The sequence below is a fragment of the Gallinula chloropus genome (genome assembly GCF_964237585.1).
Source record: "Gallinula chloropus genome assembly, chromosome: 4".
NCBI lineage: Eukaryota > Metazoa > Chordata > Aves > Gruiformes > Rallidae > Gallinula > Gallinula chloropus.
Window position 1 is genome coordinate 11,876,535 of NC_140088.1, and position 16,150 is coordinate 11,892,684.

The following is a 16,150-nucleotide window of genomic DNA, read 5'->3' on the forward strand; positions in this document are numbered from 1 at the left end:
AGCAGAATTCTGTTCAGTTAATTTTTTCTGCAATCTTATAAAAACTTGGGAGATCAAAATGATCAAAGTTGGTGAGGTTTCATTCCTATTTGATCATCTCTTTCATTATTACTCTGTCTGTAATACTATTTCTGTCATCTTGTCCCAGGTTTCTTCAGATTGGCTGTGAGTTTTTGGCTGCATGTGAATACAGCTAGAAATTAGGTCCCATATGGTTCTGGACACAACCCAATACTAAAATCAGAAGGGTTACTTCTAATCTAGGAATGCAAATCCACATCATACTCTGAAATCTGAAAGCCCTCAAATTCAAAATTCTTTTCTGGCTGGGATCTACTTAACATCAAAGTTCTCAATGTAACGTACATGACAAGAGGAAGGCAATGCTGAGGGAGGAAAGAGTGAGTAGGCAGAATTCCACTCTCTAAGGCCAGGAATAGATTTGCCATTGTTAGCAGTTCTGCCACTAAACACAGTGCACAATGCTGTAAATATCACAGCATGGCACTATCTCCATCTCATGAAAGATCACACCAGGGCAATAGTGATGTGGTCTCCTCTACTATATACAGCTCCAGCGTTAAAAGGCAGGAGGGTTGCCATCATGCCCATACACTTTATGCTGTGAAAAGAATGCAAGATATTTTTATAACTGTCTGGGTTCCCTCTTTTGCTATATTCATTTTTCCTCAGGCAGCCTTCCAAATGCAAGGCCATCACACAAGCAAAATAAATAAATAAAATAATTGGATTAGCATCATGCACACAAACCCTAGGAATTTTAAAGGAACAGGTTAGAAATATGAGGTTTGCAAAGCTTGCAGCTTGAAAGGTCAGAGAGCAGATAAAACCTGACAGCAGCTTTTTAATGCTTCACATTTTAAAGGCATATAAAATAGTCAATAATTTTGGAAATCTAAAATTATTTGCTTACTTTCTTTTTTTCTTTAGTGATGCTTCATTCAGGATCAAGTTATTCTAATCCATATGTTTTGCAGGTACAAGCTCTCCAAAGCAAACTAGATATGAATGAAATGATAGACATCATTAACTGTGGTGGAAGCCCATTGGCATTAACCAGATTATTTTTAACAGAACTAGATTCAAGGGAGAATTTCAGAGGTTAATATCAGCATTTATTCAAGCACAGATCTAGTGGGAAGTATGCATTAATGAGTCTTCTACAGCGCTGCCAGCATTTAAGACACCTGGAAACTCTTTCTGACAGGTAAGAAGAGAAACTACAGAGAAAGAATGTTAAGTGTAATTAGGAATGAAAAGCCAGGAAAGCTAAATATTTCTAGAAAGCCTTTACTATTGTTCAAGATACCTGAGTTGCAGGCACTAATGTTACATAGTTAATCCTATTTTGCATCTTTCTTTGCTTTTCATCTCTCATCATGTGGAACCTTTCTGGTACTCAATACTTCAGTCTGGGAAACAACAGACACAGTTTGCTGGTGATTCCAATCCCTTCAGTTATACTGAACATTGCCAGTTTTTGGTTTTATGCACTGTTTTTGAGCATTGCTGTACCGCCTTACCAGAAACCTCGTGGTAAACTAAACATGCAGAAGATCTGGTAATATCTCTTATCTGAGGTATCATTCATTTGATGAAAGAGACTTGTTATTCTCTTTCCTGCCATAGAACTCTACATCATATGTACCCTGAAAGCTCAAGCCTTGCATGTTTCTCCATGCACGTGTCTAACAAGGCCTGACTGAGCGAGGAAAGGAAGGCAATGAGAATCCAAAGAAAATCCATTTGAGTCCTGACAGACGCTGGCAGTTCTACAAGAATGATTGACTTGTTTCTTGTAGGGCAGAAGGTCATGAAGAAGCAGAAGATGGATGTAGAAAAAGGGGAGAAGACAGAGTCAGCAGTATAAGACATGGACATACATCAGAGGAATTACACAAATAGTATTGCTTCATTGGGGGAGAGGGAAACAGGTAAATTCAAGACTTTCTGCAGAGGCATTCATCAAGCTGGAAACAGAAAAAGAGAAAGCGGATGGTCTTGCAGGGTGCACACACAACTAAAGGCGACAATAGGAGGAATAATGTGGGTTGGTAGATTAAATAGCACAAAAATGATTAATTAAGTGGGATTTGTAATATTGCATGATGGCGTTACTGCGGGCAAAATAAAAAGGAGAGAACCATTTCTTGAAGGGTGTGATCAGCAAGTTGGGATTTTCTTGGGTTTTTAAATTAAAAAGTGTTATATTTTTTGGTGTGCCAGGGAAGACAGCACAGAGCAGAGTTGCACCATCCTCAGTAAAACAGTGAAAGACACTGTACCAGTCAACCCCACACAGCGACTTGCTCAGTCACCCCAGTGGGATGGGGGAGAGAATTGCAAGGGTAAAAGTGAAAAAACTTGTGAGTTGAGATAAAGACATTTTAGTAGGTAAAGCAAAAGCTATGCACACAAGCAAAGTGAGGAACTCATTGACCACTTCCCACTGGCAGGCAGGGGTTTATCCATATCTAAGAAAGCAAGAATTCATCATGCATACGAGTTAGTTGGGAAGACAAACTCCATAAATGAGCATGAAAGCATGACATGGTCATTTGGGGTCAGATGTCCTGGCTGTGTCCCCTTTCAAGTTCTTGTGCACCCCCAGACTACTACTGACTGGAGGGATGAGCATGAGAAACAGAGAAGACCTTGACACTGTGGAAGTACCATTCAGCAATAGCTAAACCAGCATTTTCATCAGAAATCCAAACCATATCACCATACTAGCTGCTGTGAAGAACGTTAACTCTATCCCAGCCAAAATTAGTCTACTGAGGAAATGTTTGGAATGAATTCACGTGGATGAAATGCAGTAACTTCATGTCTTTATTGAACTTGATAAACTCTTTGTTGCACTGCCTCAGTGCTACAGGAAAAAAACCCACCAAGTCTCTCAATGTTATCTTACTGTGAAATACACTGTCATTTAACCAAGCAAACAAAGGATGAGAAATGCAAACGAAAGTATCTACATGTGTATGCAAGGACTGACAACAGCCTGCCCTTATTTTCTGAGTGTGCAGTTTGGAGATCTGTGGGGAACTCTGTTGCACAAATGGAGATTCCTTTTTGATATGGGTCTGAAACTGCCACCATCAATACTGCCAGCTTGTGGGGCAGCGATTGTCATGCAATGGGGGAAATGACTGAAGTAAAACTAACCCCTGAGCAATTCTCCCCTGTGTGCTTGCCTCCAGGGCCGCCTTGGATGAGTGCTCAAAGATTATATAACCTGACAGCAGCTCTTTAGGCAGGTTTGTGCCACTATATCTGCTATAGCTGGGTCTGGATAAAATGGATGTGCTTGTTCAGAGCTATTTAAATACTGCTGTCATGAAGGTAGCTTCTCTCAGAAGTCACGCACCATCAAAAGTTCACATTTTTTTCTAATTAAAACATTTTGCAATAATTAAATTGTATGTGGCTGTGCTTCTACTTCAAAAAGGCTAAATAGTTGGCAAGCCTCCTAAAGTAGGATTAGACTGCAGACCAGCTCAGACAATGCTTCCAGGCATCGGGGATGTACTGCAGAATCAGTTTAATAAAGTCTGATTAGATTACTTTCTTTGGTCAATTTGAAGCACACTGGCCATGGGATAAATCATGTTTTTATCTCAATGCACTGCTCTTTTTCTTTGCTGAATCATATTTTAAAAGCATTAAACATATTTTTAAAATATCTATTTATTTACAAATGCAATGAAGCACAGCCTCATAAATTCCCTGTTGTCTCAATGTAGTTTGATATTATATCCCAGTCTAAAGGATCGACTCATTGTTCGGGAAGTCTGTACTCCATGGTTTCCCTACTTAATATAAGTATCTCCCTTTTTCTCTATTTGAATGGCCTTCTTAGTATTACAAGAAAACATCATAGAATCATAGAATGGCATGGGTTGGAAGGGACCCCAAGGATCATAGAGCTCCAACCCCCCTGCCACAGGCAGGGACACCAACGTCAGCAACACAAAGTTGCCCAGAGCCCCATCCAAACTGGCCTTGAACACTTCCAGGGATGGGGCATCCACTACTTCTCTGGGCAGCCTGTTCCAGCACCTCGCCATTCTCTCTGTAAAAAACTTCCCCCAATATCTAATCTAAACCTTCCTTCCTTTAGTTTTAATCCATTCCCCCTTGTCCTGCCATTGTCTATGCTTTTAAAAAGTTGAATCCCCTCTTGCTTAGAAGTTCCCTTCAGGTACTGGAAGGCTGTAATGAGGTCTCCCCGCAGCCTTCTCTTCTCCAGGCTGAACAAGCCCAGCTTCCTCAGCCTCTCTTTGTAGGGCAGGTGCTCCAGCCCTCTAATCATCTTCGTAGCCCATCCTTGCATTGCTTATCTTGATCTGTCAGGATAATGGCTTAAGTATTGAAAACAGGGATAAAGTTTGATGTTTCTGACATTGTTAGTTTAAGAAAGGTGTTAAATTCTAGTCGTTTGGGTTAGCATGCACATGTATCTTAATATCTTTAAACTTGATTTATGGCATGCTGTGTGGAACAAATAAAGAGTTATTCAGAATGTCTGAGTCAAGAAGTCCTTTGTTTAATTTTCAGTGCTTATAGCAATATTGTGCTAGTTTCCTACTGATGCCATAACTAGTAGAAGTATTTAAGTATTTACATCAACATAAAATATGCCTTCCTGTAGCCTCTTTTTATGATGCTGACTTATGTCAACAGACTTCAGCAGCCAGCTCAATACCTTGAAAATACATCACTCCAATCTGGTTTGCCTTTCAACTGCCCATGCTCATCACTTCTTCCAGCTCTTATCTGGTCTAGCTTCTCTGCTCATACACAAATTCTGTTGCATTTTGTACATTTGCATTCCATTTCTCATTGGAATAACATTTCACCTTCTTCCAAGGTTATTATTTCTATATGGGACCATGTTATGAAATTAATGGGTGCAGGCAATCCCTGTGAACTCTGGAATGACATTCAGTACAACTATCTGTAGTACGTGGAGATGATAAGACTGTACAGTGACCAACCAGAGACCATCTTCTATATTAAGGACCAAGTCTATTAAATGCTGCTCAAATTTCTGCTTCATTGTCTTCTGTTCTGAGCAAGGGTTTTGAGTGATTGCAGGATTATTTGAGTGAAACAGCCAAGGATGAGTTTGAAGCAAAAAAAAATTCAAAGAAAAACCCAGACTGCAGTACTCATGTAGTGGGTTTAACCTTTCTGCAAATTTCTCAATTGACACCAGCTGCCATTAGTAGCTGGTGCACAGGAAATGCAAGATATATCTCTAGGTTCTACATAGAGCCCATAACAGCCCAGGCGTATGTACAGTTTGAAAGCCTGAGATACCTTCTCTGGCAAAACGTGCTTCCTTGGTTTTCTCTGGCAAAATCAGTCCTCTGTGAAATCTTACCAAAAATGAAAACTGATGCACTTCAGAGGCTGGATCAGTGGGGTCTGTCTACTTACTAGTAAATGTCACTAGATGCTGTTAAAACTTGGTTAAACCTTACAGACCAACTCACTCAGCAAAACATGTTAAAATAAACTGGATAGGAGCCAGAAGAGATGAGACAGGATTATTTAAATCTAGTATGTGTTAGAATACAGCTTAAGTCCTCTGACCCTAATCACTTTCCACTGGAGTACATCAAATTAGGATCCTGGGACAATTTACGTAGGAGTTTTGCCCTATGGAAGAATTCATGCTCTTCAATAATACGTGAAAAAACATGGATGGCCTCATATTAATTCCAGAGGCTATCTAGATTGATGAGAAAGCCCAGCATGCAAACTGCAGAACTGCTGCTGGTCCTTAAGTACAAATGCAGTGAAAGATGAGGCACACTGCACCTTCTTCAGCCTCTCTTGCTGCTCTTTTTTACGATAGCTAATAATGTCAATTATGTATAACAATTACTGTACAGTTAGCAAGCTTCCATTTTGTTTAGGCATTCTCTTAGATTTCTGTTTGCCTTCAAATCTGCCTTTCTTAGTTAATGCCCTGGAAAAAAGCTGAAGTGGGCTAGGAGAACATGATCCTGTCTGCAGTGCTGTGCATTGTTAGAGAAATTTCAATCAAGCCTGTGAGCAGGTCATGGTAATGACATTGCTTTAATGAGGAAACTGAAATTCTTTGGAGAGCTGTGACATGGCGATACCCAGAGATGCTTTGGACTTCTCCCATTGCCTCTGCTACTGTGAATACTCGGGATGCCTTGAAGTAACCAGAGAAGATCATCAGTACTGACACCTGGGGTTGTTTATTTGGCATGGATGTGTTCGTTTCTGTTTCTCTCAGGGTATTAGGTGATTTGGGGGGCAAAGAAGAATATATGTGGGGTTTTTTCCTCTTTCTTTTACTTGATTTCCCAGCTTTTCATGATTCTGTTATTTTTTTCTTCAAGTATTTAGAATAATCCAGTTCTCCAGACGAAACTGTGTACAGTTTGCCATCAAATCACTTGCAAAGCACCACATTTCTGATCATTTCCACCTTCAGCTACCTCCTTCTCTCTAAAGTCAATTCTTATTTCCATAAGTCTCCGAGCAGCAGCACCAAGTATAGGTTATGAGTTTCCTATGGAAATTTCATGCAGAAGTATCAATCAGTATCATATAGGTACAAATAAACAGTATTTTACCATGTTAAGAGACAGTCAAGGAAAACTAGTCAAATTGGTAAGAAATTAGATATTATGGAATAGATCTTTAGGCACCTCCTAGCTTCTTTGCCTGTTCTGCATCCCAGGAGTCAATGTAATGTAGTAGTAACTTCTGTATAGGTAGAAATAGTTAATGAAGCACACTGAAAACACCCAAACAGTTGAAATAGCCATTACCTGTATGTAATCTATCTAGGTAAGATTTACAAGTGTATATTCACACACACACACCAAAAAAAAATAAAGTACATACATAAGGAGATATGTTGACTATTATGATACTAATAGAAAGAATTCAAGATGATTTTCAGTGCAATGAAGTCAACAAGAAGAAATGTTAACAGAGTAACCTGTACATGACATTTTACAGTGGTGCTATTTTAAACTAGTAGCAGCCAAATATTTTTGCAGTCTTTGACTCTTTCTGAATTAGATCAAGTTGTTGATCACTGACATGGTTTTTAAAAACAACTGCAGCTGTGACAGTCTGTTCTGTAAGTTCACATTTTCGATTATTTTGTCTGAGTGAAGTCTCTTGCAGGGTAGCAGCACTGTGGAAGCATTTCTGCACTCAAAGCAAAAAGCTAAGAAACTGCTGGCTTTTCACCAGAAATGAAGCATTCTAGAAAGATTTTTCCCTGCGATACTGCAGTGTAGCATTGGTTTTTGTGAATGAAAGCTACTACTTCTACCTAGGAAGCAATCCCCATCATCCTGTACATTAAAGACTTCTTAAAATTATCCCCATTCACTGCCCTCACAAATCCTTCCATTTCTCAATAATTGAAGTAACACATTTCTCAGTGGTCTAAATAATGTACTAGCAATAAATAAATCATCTGACCATAAGCCCACATTCATGATTTTATTTATAGTCTCACAAGAGGGAAAAATGTTTACCCTAATCGGTATCTCCTATTGTTCAGCTGTTCGCACTGGGCATAACTGAGGCTGTGACTTTAAACTGGCTCTAGATCCAAGCTCGTATTTATTTTGGAACTTAGACTGGAATCTCCACCAGAATCAACCACAGCATCATGAGACTGAATGTAATGTCAATTATCTTTTATAGAATTCTGCCTCATTGCAATGCACCTCCCCTTCTGAAAGCAAGAAATCCTTCACAGTCAATGAAATTAAACTTTGGCCAAATGCAATCCAGACCTGTGAATAACTACAGGAAGCTGCTGCATTTTCTGCTTCAGTGTCTGCTACATTGCAGTTCATTGCCAGGCATTCAGAGTAACTCTTTGCAACTGCAAAAAATAATACAAGTATTGTTGTGGCTCCTTTACAGAGCTGAGTAAAGGCTCTTTCCAGGCCTGGACATCTTCTGTTCATCTAGGTTCATATCTACATCAAGTTATGAATCTTATGACAAAAAAGGTTTCATAGGAAATAATTCTCATGTTGTAGAGTTTCAAGGGTTAAAAGGGACATTCTCAGATCTAGTACGATCAAACCCAAGAGATATCCTTAATAGTCAAGATTCTGTGGCATTGCTTGATCTGAGCTGTGAAATTTATCTCAGTCCACTATAACCCTAGCAGATACCCCAACCAAGAGTTTATAGCTTTCTTTTTAACTCCCTATCCCTCACAAAATTCTTAGTTATTAATTCCAAACACAACAGGTCTGGAGTGGATTAGGCTTGCTGACTGTATTGTGGCAGTCTTTTTTATCTGTCTTCTGTTTCAAAACTTCAGCATCCTCCTTCTCCCTCTTCCTTCCTCTTCCCATCTCTGTGGCCAGCTTTCTGAAAACTTGACTATTTGTCAGATATGTGCAGAAATTACTCTTGTTTCTTACAAGTTTTACACAGTTCTTGCTGACCATTGCTATGGGTTTCCACTGAAGTTCTGCTTTAAGGTAGTTTAAAGGTTTTAAGGGCATCTTGGGAATTTAAGGTCCTGGTTACATTGGACAAGCAGAACTGGGGCCCAGTCCTACCTGACAATCATATAAGGCAGCACTGAAAAGAAACATCTATAGCTGGGTTGAGGATGTGCCCCTACTTTCATTATTGTCCTATATTTTAAAAGCATAATTTCTTTCTAAAAAAATATGTTTGCTGAATAACTTCATTACAGTTATTTAAATAAAGCAAAGTACAACATTTTAATGTAAGGAAAAAAACCTTTTTTTTTTCCTACTCTGTAGTTGCTTGTAGTTTTCTAGTAGACGAGATGTTCAAAAACTTCCAAACTCCCTATTGTCCATAAAGTCAAATTGGATGTATAAAGAGAGCAAAACAGAAATTTTATCTTGAAATAGCAAACAATCATTACAGCACAGCTGGAAAATGTTTGTGATTTCTCCTTATCAGCGTAAAAAGAGAGAGAAGCAGAGAGAGAAACACCAGTTTGTTTGTTCAAGCTGCTAGCAATCACAACCCTGCTGCTTTCAGTCTGTCCCTTCCTTCAGTCATGGTGACTGGCAGTTGTAAACACATATTCTTCCCTTTCAAAAGTGGGATATGGGCCCCTAGCTCACACTGCTTACTGACATTCAGAAATTATCCAAGAATGTGATGTTATTTATCACAATATGTACTTTGTGCTAAAAATGTGAACACTCTCAAGCCAAAAGAATGGAATAACTTTGTCCTAGGAGACCTATTACATGTCAGAAACCAAATCTTAATTTTTAGTCTTTGGATTTTTGCTTCTTGAATTTTTTTTCATAATTTTTCAAGGTCTTCAAAAATCAAAGAAGTCAGTTGCAATTATACTGCATTTGTAAATGAAGATGTGATTATTAACACATTACATCATAAATTGATCTTCATTGTCCCTTAGAACTATAAGCATGGATTAGAAAAAAAAAAGTGTGTGGTCGATATGAACAAAGATTGCCACAAAGGCTCCTGCAGGACCATAGTACTCCAGTGAGACAGAGCTGCTCAAAAGTTGACACACCATAATAGCACTTGTCTTCCTTAACTGCAACTCTCATGTTTTCAACGGTACACACTGTGGCAGAGAAGGATAGGAGGGGAAATTCTTTCCCCTATTTCTAATATTTTTTGTACCTTGCAATGCATTAGAACCTATCACTAAGAATTTGTGTATCTGAAAAGCTCATCTGCCTGCTTTGGAGATGCCAGAAAAACAATGCTGCTTACCAGCCAAGGACTTGCAGGAAGTGGAGAAGCAGGCACCAGGTAGGAAGTTCACACCTTTTTAGCCAATCACTTTCACTAATGCATGGTATGTTTAAGAAATCCTTTTACCATAAGCTTGCTTGACACAACCTTAGGACTTAATACTAATCTCTCAGAAGGATTTTTTCTTTGACTGTCTAATGAAAGAACTCAAGTAAGTGTACTGAGCAAATTAAACAGTGAGGCAGGCTGAGGGAAGCAGGCCAGAAAATCACTGATGAAATACAGGGGCTCAAGAGACTTTCGAGTGGAATGATTCACAAGGGTAGTGGAAATGGTTGTTTAAAGCATAAGAATAAAGATGGGTTATGAAACACCATGTTTTATTACTCAAATGGAGCTATAGCACCATCTGCTCATAATATTCTTTCTGCATTTTGGAAGAGGAGTAGCTGTGGCTCCCAATGAATTGGCCTGTGTCCTCCTGTTCCAAATGTAAATTTCCACTTCTTTTTTCAGTTGAGCTATGCTGATTTGGCTGTCTGAGAAGTTTCTACAGAGAGCTGAGAATCACATTCCTTCATACATAGAAACTTAGTATTGCCAACTAATAAATTCCAGTACCTTTTCCAGAATCATAAATACATTAATTGACCTTTAAAAATGTTGTTCCTTTGTAATTAAGGAACACTCAGGTTGTGAAATGTGAGCAAATTATTAACAATTGTTAAAGGTTGTGGGTTTGTCATACCTGATATCAAGGTAAAGGAGATTGCTAAAGAAAGGAAGTCACAGTTATGATCCAAGTGATAGAAACGATCAAACCAGGGGAGTAAAACTTCACAGCTCCAGGCTTTAATGTTCACTTTCATTGAATTGAAGGTAAATAAGGCTGAGCCACTACTAGATGAAATAGTAGCGCTATCTTAGAAAAATGTCAAGACAAATTCATAAAGGCTTGGGTGACCTGAAAAACGTCCCACACAAATTATTGTTAGTAGGGAACAATATTCAAATAAGAGACACTCAAATAGTGACTTCAATATTTGTTGTGGACTCAACAAAACACTCATAATGGCTTTCTGCTTGATGTTAGTCAATGCCAAAGATGAAAACATGTACTTAAGTGTGGGTAACAAAAGCAAAGAAAATTACTTTACTGAAAACGTTGAAGACTTGAAGACTACCTAGAGTATGACACTTCAGAACTACCAAAAATGTAATTCCAGAAATGAGAGACACTTAAAGGATGGGCATAACTAGTCCTAGTTCAAAACTTAAGGATTACAGTCTTTGTGTGTCAGGCCTAGACCCATTTGCCATTTGCAACTTGCCTTTCTCTCCAAACCGTATCAGAAGTGATAGGGATGTCAGGGGTATGGTCACAGACTTTGTGAGGCTGTTTTTTCAACAGAGGGGGACATTTTTTTAAAAAAAAGTCTTTATTTCCTTCCTTTTCTCCGCTTCTATTGATATTTCCTATTGACATTTTGAACCAGGAAAAGTATAGATTTTTAAGGACACAGACCTTGAGAAAAGCTGTAATATTGCATGGATACCATAAAAAAATGTGGAGTTTTTCAGGATTTGGGTTTTTTAAATAAAAAATGGAAAATGCGTAAGACACCTTCTGGAGAGACTGTAACTGACATGCTGGTTAAATCTAAATGTAGAAAAGGGCAATAGTGGGCAATGAGGTTAAGCAGAGATCTAAAGATTAGTGGAAGCTTTTAAAAATGAAAAAAATATTGAGACTCTGTGAAGGAGAAAGAATTAAGAACCATAAAGTACAGAGAATAAAAAGCTTTGTTGCAACTTGAGCTACACATAATGCTTCAGTACATCAGAATACCCATTTCAAAATAAATATCAATAAAAGGCTCAAGAACTAGTAGCTGACTAGAAGTAGGAACAATAAACATAGCCAGTTTCATAAAATGATGCCTTTGCTGAAGTAATTGTCATGTTTTAAAAAGTATATGTAATACTAAAAAGCCAGAGATCAGCTTAAAGAGAGATAGTCAACACAGAATGACAATACAGAATTTATAACAGAAAAATATTATTTAAAAAAGAGTTTAATGAGGTTTAAGTAAAGTTCAGAAGTTTGATATATCACAGAACATTTAAGTGGAAGAAAATGAGGTCCAAAACATTTTAGAGCTTTAGTCTCTGGTTCATTTTGGGGATTTTCTCTTTTAGATTATCATGATTGTGAGCAGTTTTTAATTCAGGGATGTAAGCTCTGAAAAACACAGCTCATTCGAAATTTTAAAAATGTATAAAAGATTATGGTTTTTGCTTCAGAGTGGATTTCCTTAAGATTACAGAAACAAATTCACAGTTACATGAATTTATAATCTCTTCTATTGTTGTAACATACCGTCTCATACTGATATGCAAATGGTTTTGCTCATAGAGAGAAATGTAAGGAGTTAAGAATACAGAAGAATAGGAGAGATCTGTTCTCAAATTGTTAAGCGAATATTGATATTGAATTAGTGAGCTGATTAAATGGGTTCATTGTACTCTTTTAAGAAAGCAAAGGAACCTGTCTTTAGAACATATAAACAGCAATGTTGTTTTTACACCAGTTCTCTTTTGGTTTTGAAAATAAGTACAAGATATTTTCACTAGTGTGAATAGAAAGCATGCATCTGAATTTGCCACAGAAAAAAAAAAAAAGGTTAGGAAAAGCAGTCTTGCTGAGCATCATGCACTGTTGCCAATGCTGTTCCAAATCTATGACCTTGAATGATCAGCTTATGGCCTACTTTAAACATGTCCCTTCCTAATACAAATAAGAGTGTCTAGACTCTAAGAGCTTGATGACCTGTCATTTTCTGTGCATGCATGTGCACGTGCACACACACACACACAGAGTGGATAATGTTTTGCTGTTATGTAGAGGGATGTATTTAACTGACCTAAATTGTCTTCAAAGGTTAATAGGGAATGTGGCCACAATTTTCTTCTATAAAAATAGCTACTAAAGTAAAAGGGTCTTTTTTAACTTTTTTTTACAATAAAGGCTAGTGCTTACTTTAAATCATAGTCAGTAGCTAGAAGAATACCTTTAATATACTGCTGCATTATCTTTTTATTATTTCAAAATTTAAAGTAATTTTCATCTTGCTAAGATGAAAATGAACATTCAAACGTAGTGTATAAGAAAAAATAGTTCATGGAAATTTAGCTATTTGTGCAGCTTATGAAGGGAAATCCTTCTGTTTGACTCAAGCTGAGGACCAGCTTCAAGTGAAATTCCCATGCAGTTCCACATTTGCTTCACAAAGGTGCAATTACACATACTCCAACAGAACCAAGTTGTCTGTGTCCCTGCTTGAGCAAAGATGGCACAAAAGATACTCAGTTCTTTACCATTTTACATTCTGTGGAGTTGTGCAAGGGTTCACAAGAACCCGTGGCTTACAAACCTGACGTGGCAGCTATGGACTCCTCTCTTTTATCCAGTTGTCCTACTTATACTTTAATATCTTTTCACACCAGCTCTCAGAGGGCCATGCAAAATTTCTAAAATTGCCTGGGTTTGTGCTGGCCCTGAAAGCACAGTATCAATATTTAATTTCCCCAAATCAATTCATTTTTCTGCTTTGGACAGAACAGTGGTTGACAGTCCTTCATTCATATATAAAAGACAATTCTTGTATCATTTTTTCACTGCAAGGAAGGTTATATAAGAGGGTAAAAAAATTACATGACGAGAACAGATTCGGTCAAAAGTGAAAACCAGAAAACCAGGGGCTCAGATGTGGCAGAAAGAGATGTCAAAGGTGCCAAGAATGGGTATCTAAAGGACAGAGGGAGAAGGAACGTGGTGAAACACTGTTCCGACAGAAGCATCAGACATAGGAAGAATCCCAGCAGAGCAGGCATAAGGACTTCAGAGGCATTAAGCAATCAGCTTCATCAGATTCAATGACTGAACTGAGATGTTTGAGACATCTTAATGTTTATGCAGAAATCTAGTTAACAGCATTGGTGATGTCAGTTTCATTGGCGTGACAGGAGATAGCAAAAACAATTTTGCTTCTCCAACTTCTTAACCTATGTTTCCCTGACATCATTTTGTGCAGGTAATATTGATGCTGTGAGCACATTTTAGACAAGAGAGATAAACGCCTCTCAACAACAATAGAACGGAATGCTCTAGTACAAAGATTTCAATAACTTATAAATGATTTACCAGATTAAACTGTAAAATTATAAAAAATATCTAAGGGTAAAAATTATGTAATGGACAGTCAATTACATATTTCATTTTCTTCTTACCTTATTTGTTCACCAAGGAAAACAGGTTTGTCCTCCTTTGAAAGACAAAAGAGTTAGAGAGAACAAATGTAATTTTTCTGCATTTCTCTGTTAATGTATAGCTTCTATCTGCATTAATGCAATGGGAAGAACTCAAATTCAGCACATGCTTCTAAACAAAATAGCTATACACTTTCATTTGCTTAGTTTTTTAAGTATACTGAGAAGAGACAAAAATTGACTGATTTTGAGTTGGAAGGGGAAGAAACACTGAACAACTTCCTTTGATAGTAGCCAAACCTGTACTATCCAAAGGGGAAAAGGACCTAACACAGAATTATATGGAAAATTGAATTCCTGAATAATGTCAAAGAAGACTCTGACATCAACCTCAAACAATCCCCCCAGAAGTTGGAGAACATAAACAACAATTACCTGCTTTCCAGGTCTAGATAGTGGTGTCCATTGAAAAGAATTTAAATGTTCCAGGTGTCCGTTGTACAATGCAGCATCCCACAAGGATTTTACTAGGAGCTATTCAGAAAACATCTGCAAACCTCTCATGACTTGAGCATAGAGGATTCAATACATTGATTTGTTCATCTCTGGAATTATTCTTTTTGTGAAATTACTGTGCAAAAGCATACAAAACTTCTGATTTCAGCTAAACAGTGAGGATCTTCCGAGGATCCTCTAAGGTGCAAAAGAAAAAAACCCAAACTTGTGTGAGCAGTTTTTCTAACATTAAAGTGTGAAGTTAATGCAAGAAGCTGACAAATAAGACTTGTTAGAGACAATCTTAACATGGTATGTGTGTGTGGGTGCCTAAGCATGTGCACATACACATACACACAAGAGGTCATAAAGCATTTAAACATGTCCCTGCATGTACCTCTCTAATAGTTGCTAGATTTATTTTTTCCAGTTTAAGTAAGCTTTTTACATAATGTGTCTCTCTGCATAACCCTCTGAGTTTGCCAACATACAAAAGCTTTGAATTACGCATAACTGGAAACAAATTACTCGTTAGCTTGAGTGTAGTTATTGATTTACAGAAATATTTGACTTCAACTTTACTGAAATAGTACAGGTATCTGTCACCTATGTTGCAGTGCAAAGCCTTTCCAAAGACTTTGATAGATCATCTAGTGTAGTTAAAGGTCTGCCCGCGCCTGAAAAAACAGTTTAAAAGCAGGTAAGAAAGAATAATCACTTCAGAAATAAATTTTTAGTCTTTAGTTACATTAAAGCAATTTATATTTACATAGAGCTTGACTTTAACATGTGATTTTTAATATAGTTTAATATTTTTGTCAGGGTATTGTAGCAAAATTATCTAATAATATTCTTTTTTATAAGGAATTACTATTTTCAGATAAAAAAGAATAGCAAAAATAAATTCATTTCAAGGACTTGACTTTTTAGGTCATTACTTAAGCTTTTGGATGTTAAAAAAAATAAACTCCATGTGGCATTGCATATAAACAAAAAAAAACCCAAAACAAAATAAAAAGCAACAAAAACCCAACAGCAACAAAACAGAAAAACCCATACTTGCTTTCTTTCAATCCCCAAATTTTCCATTCATGCTTAGGTAGGGAGACCAACTCATAAGGTAAAGAATTTTATTTTTTTTTAATTTTAGATATTCCTAGTTATTTAGATTGTCATTTTGGAGCAATGATCAGTTCTTTCAGGCAACTCTCTCAGCATTTCACTGTTTATAAAAAAAAAATAATCTGCATTTAAAAATAGTAAGAAAAGATGGCTGCATCTATGCATGCAGTTAATATATAAATTCTGTAAAATTTGCTTCAGTCTAGTTGTTTCAGTTTTATCCTGACTTTTTTATCCTAACTGCTTTAGGATTCCTTTGCCGGTCCTGAACTGACAAGATACCAACACTGAAAAATAGTTTGCAAAAGGAATGCAGAGAGCAATCCTGGAATTCTTTTTTTTATGTCATTGAAAAAACAGCGCTGATTTCAATGTTGTGAAAATAATGCCAAAGTCAACATTATTTGAAAATGAAATGGTATTTTGAATTAGAATAGGCAGTATCATTCTTATAAATTTGTGAATTTAAATCCATTTAAAGCAGAATATAGTTAAA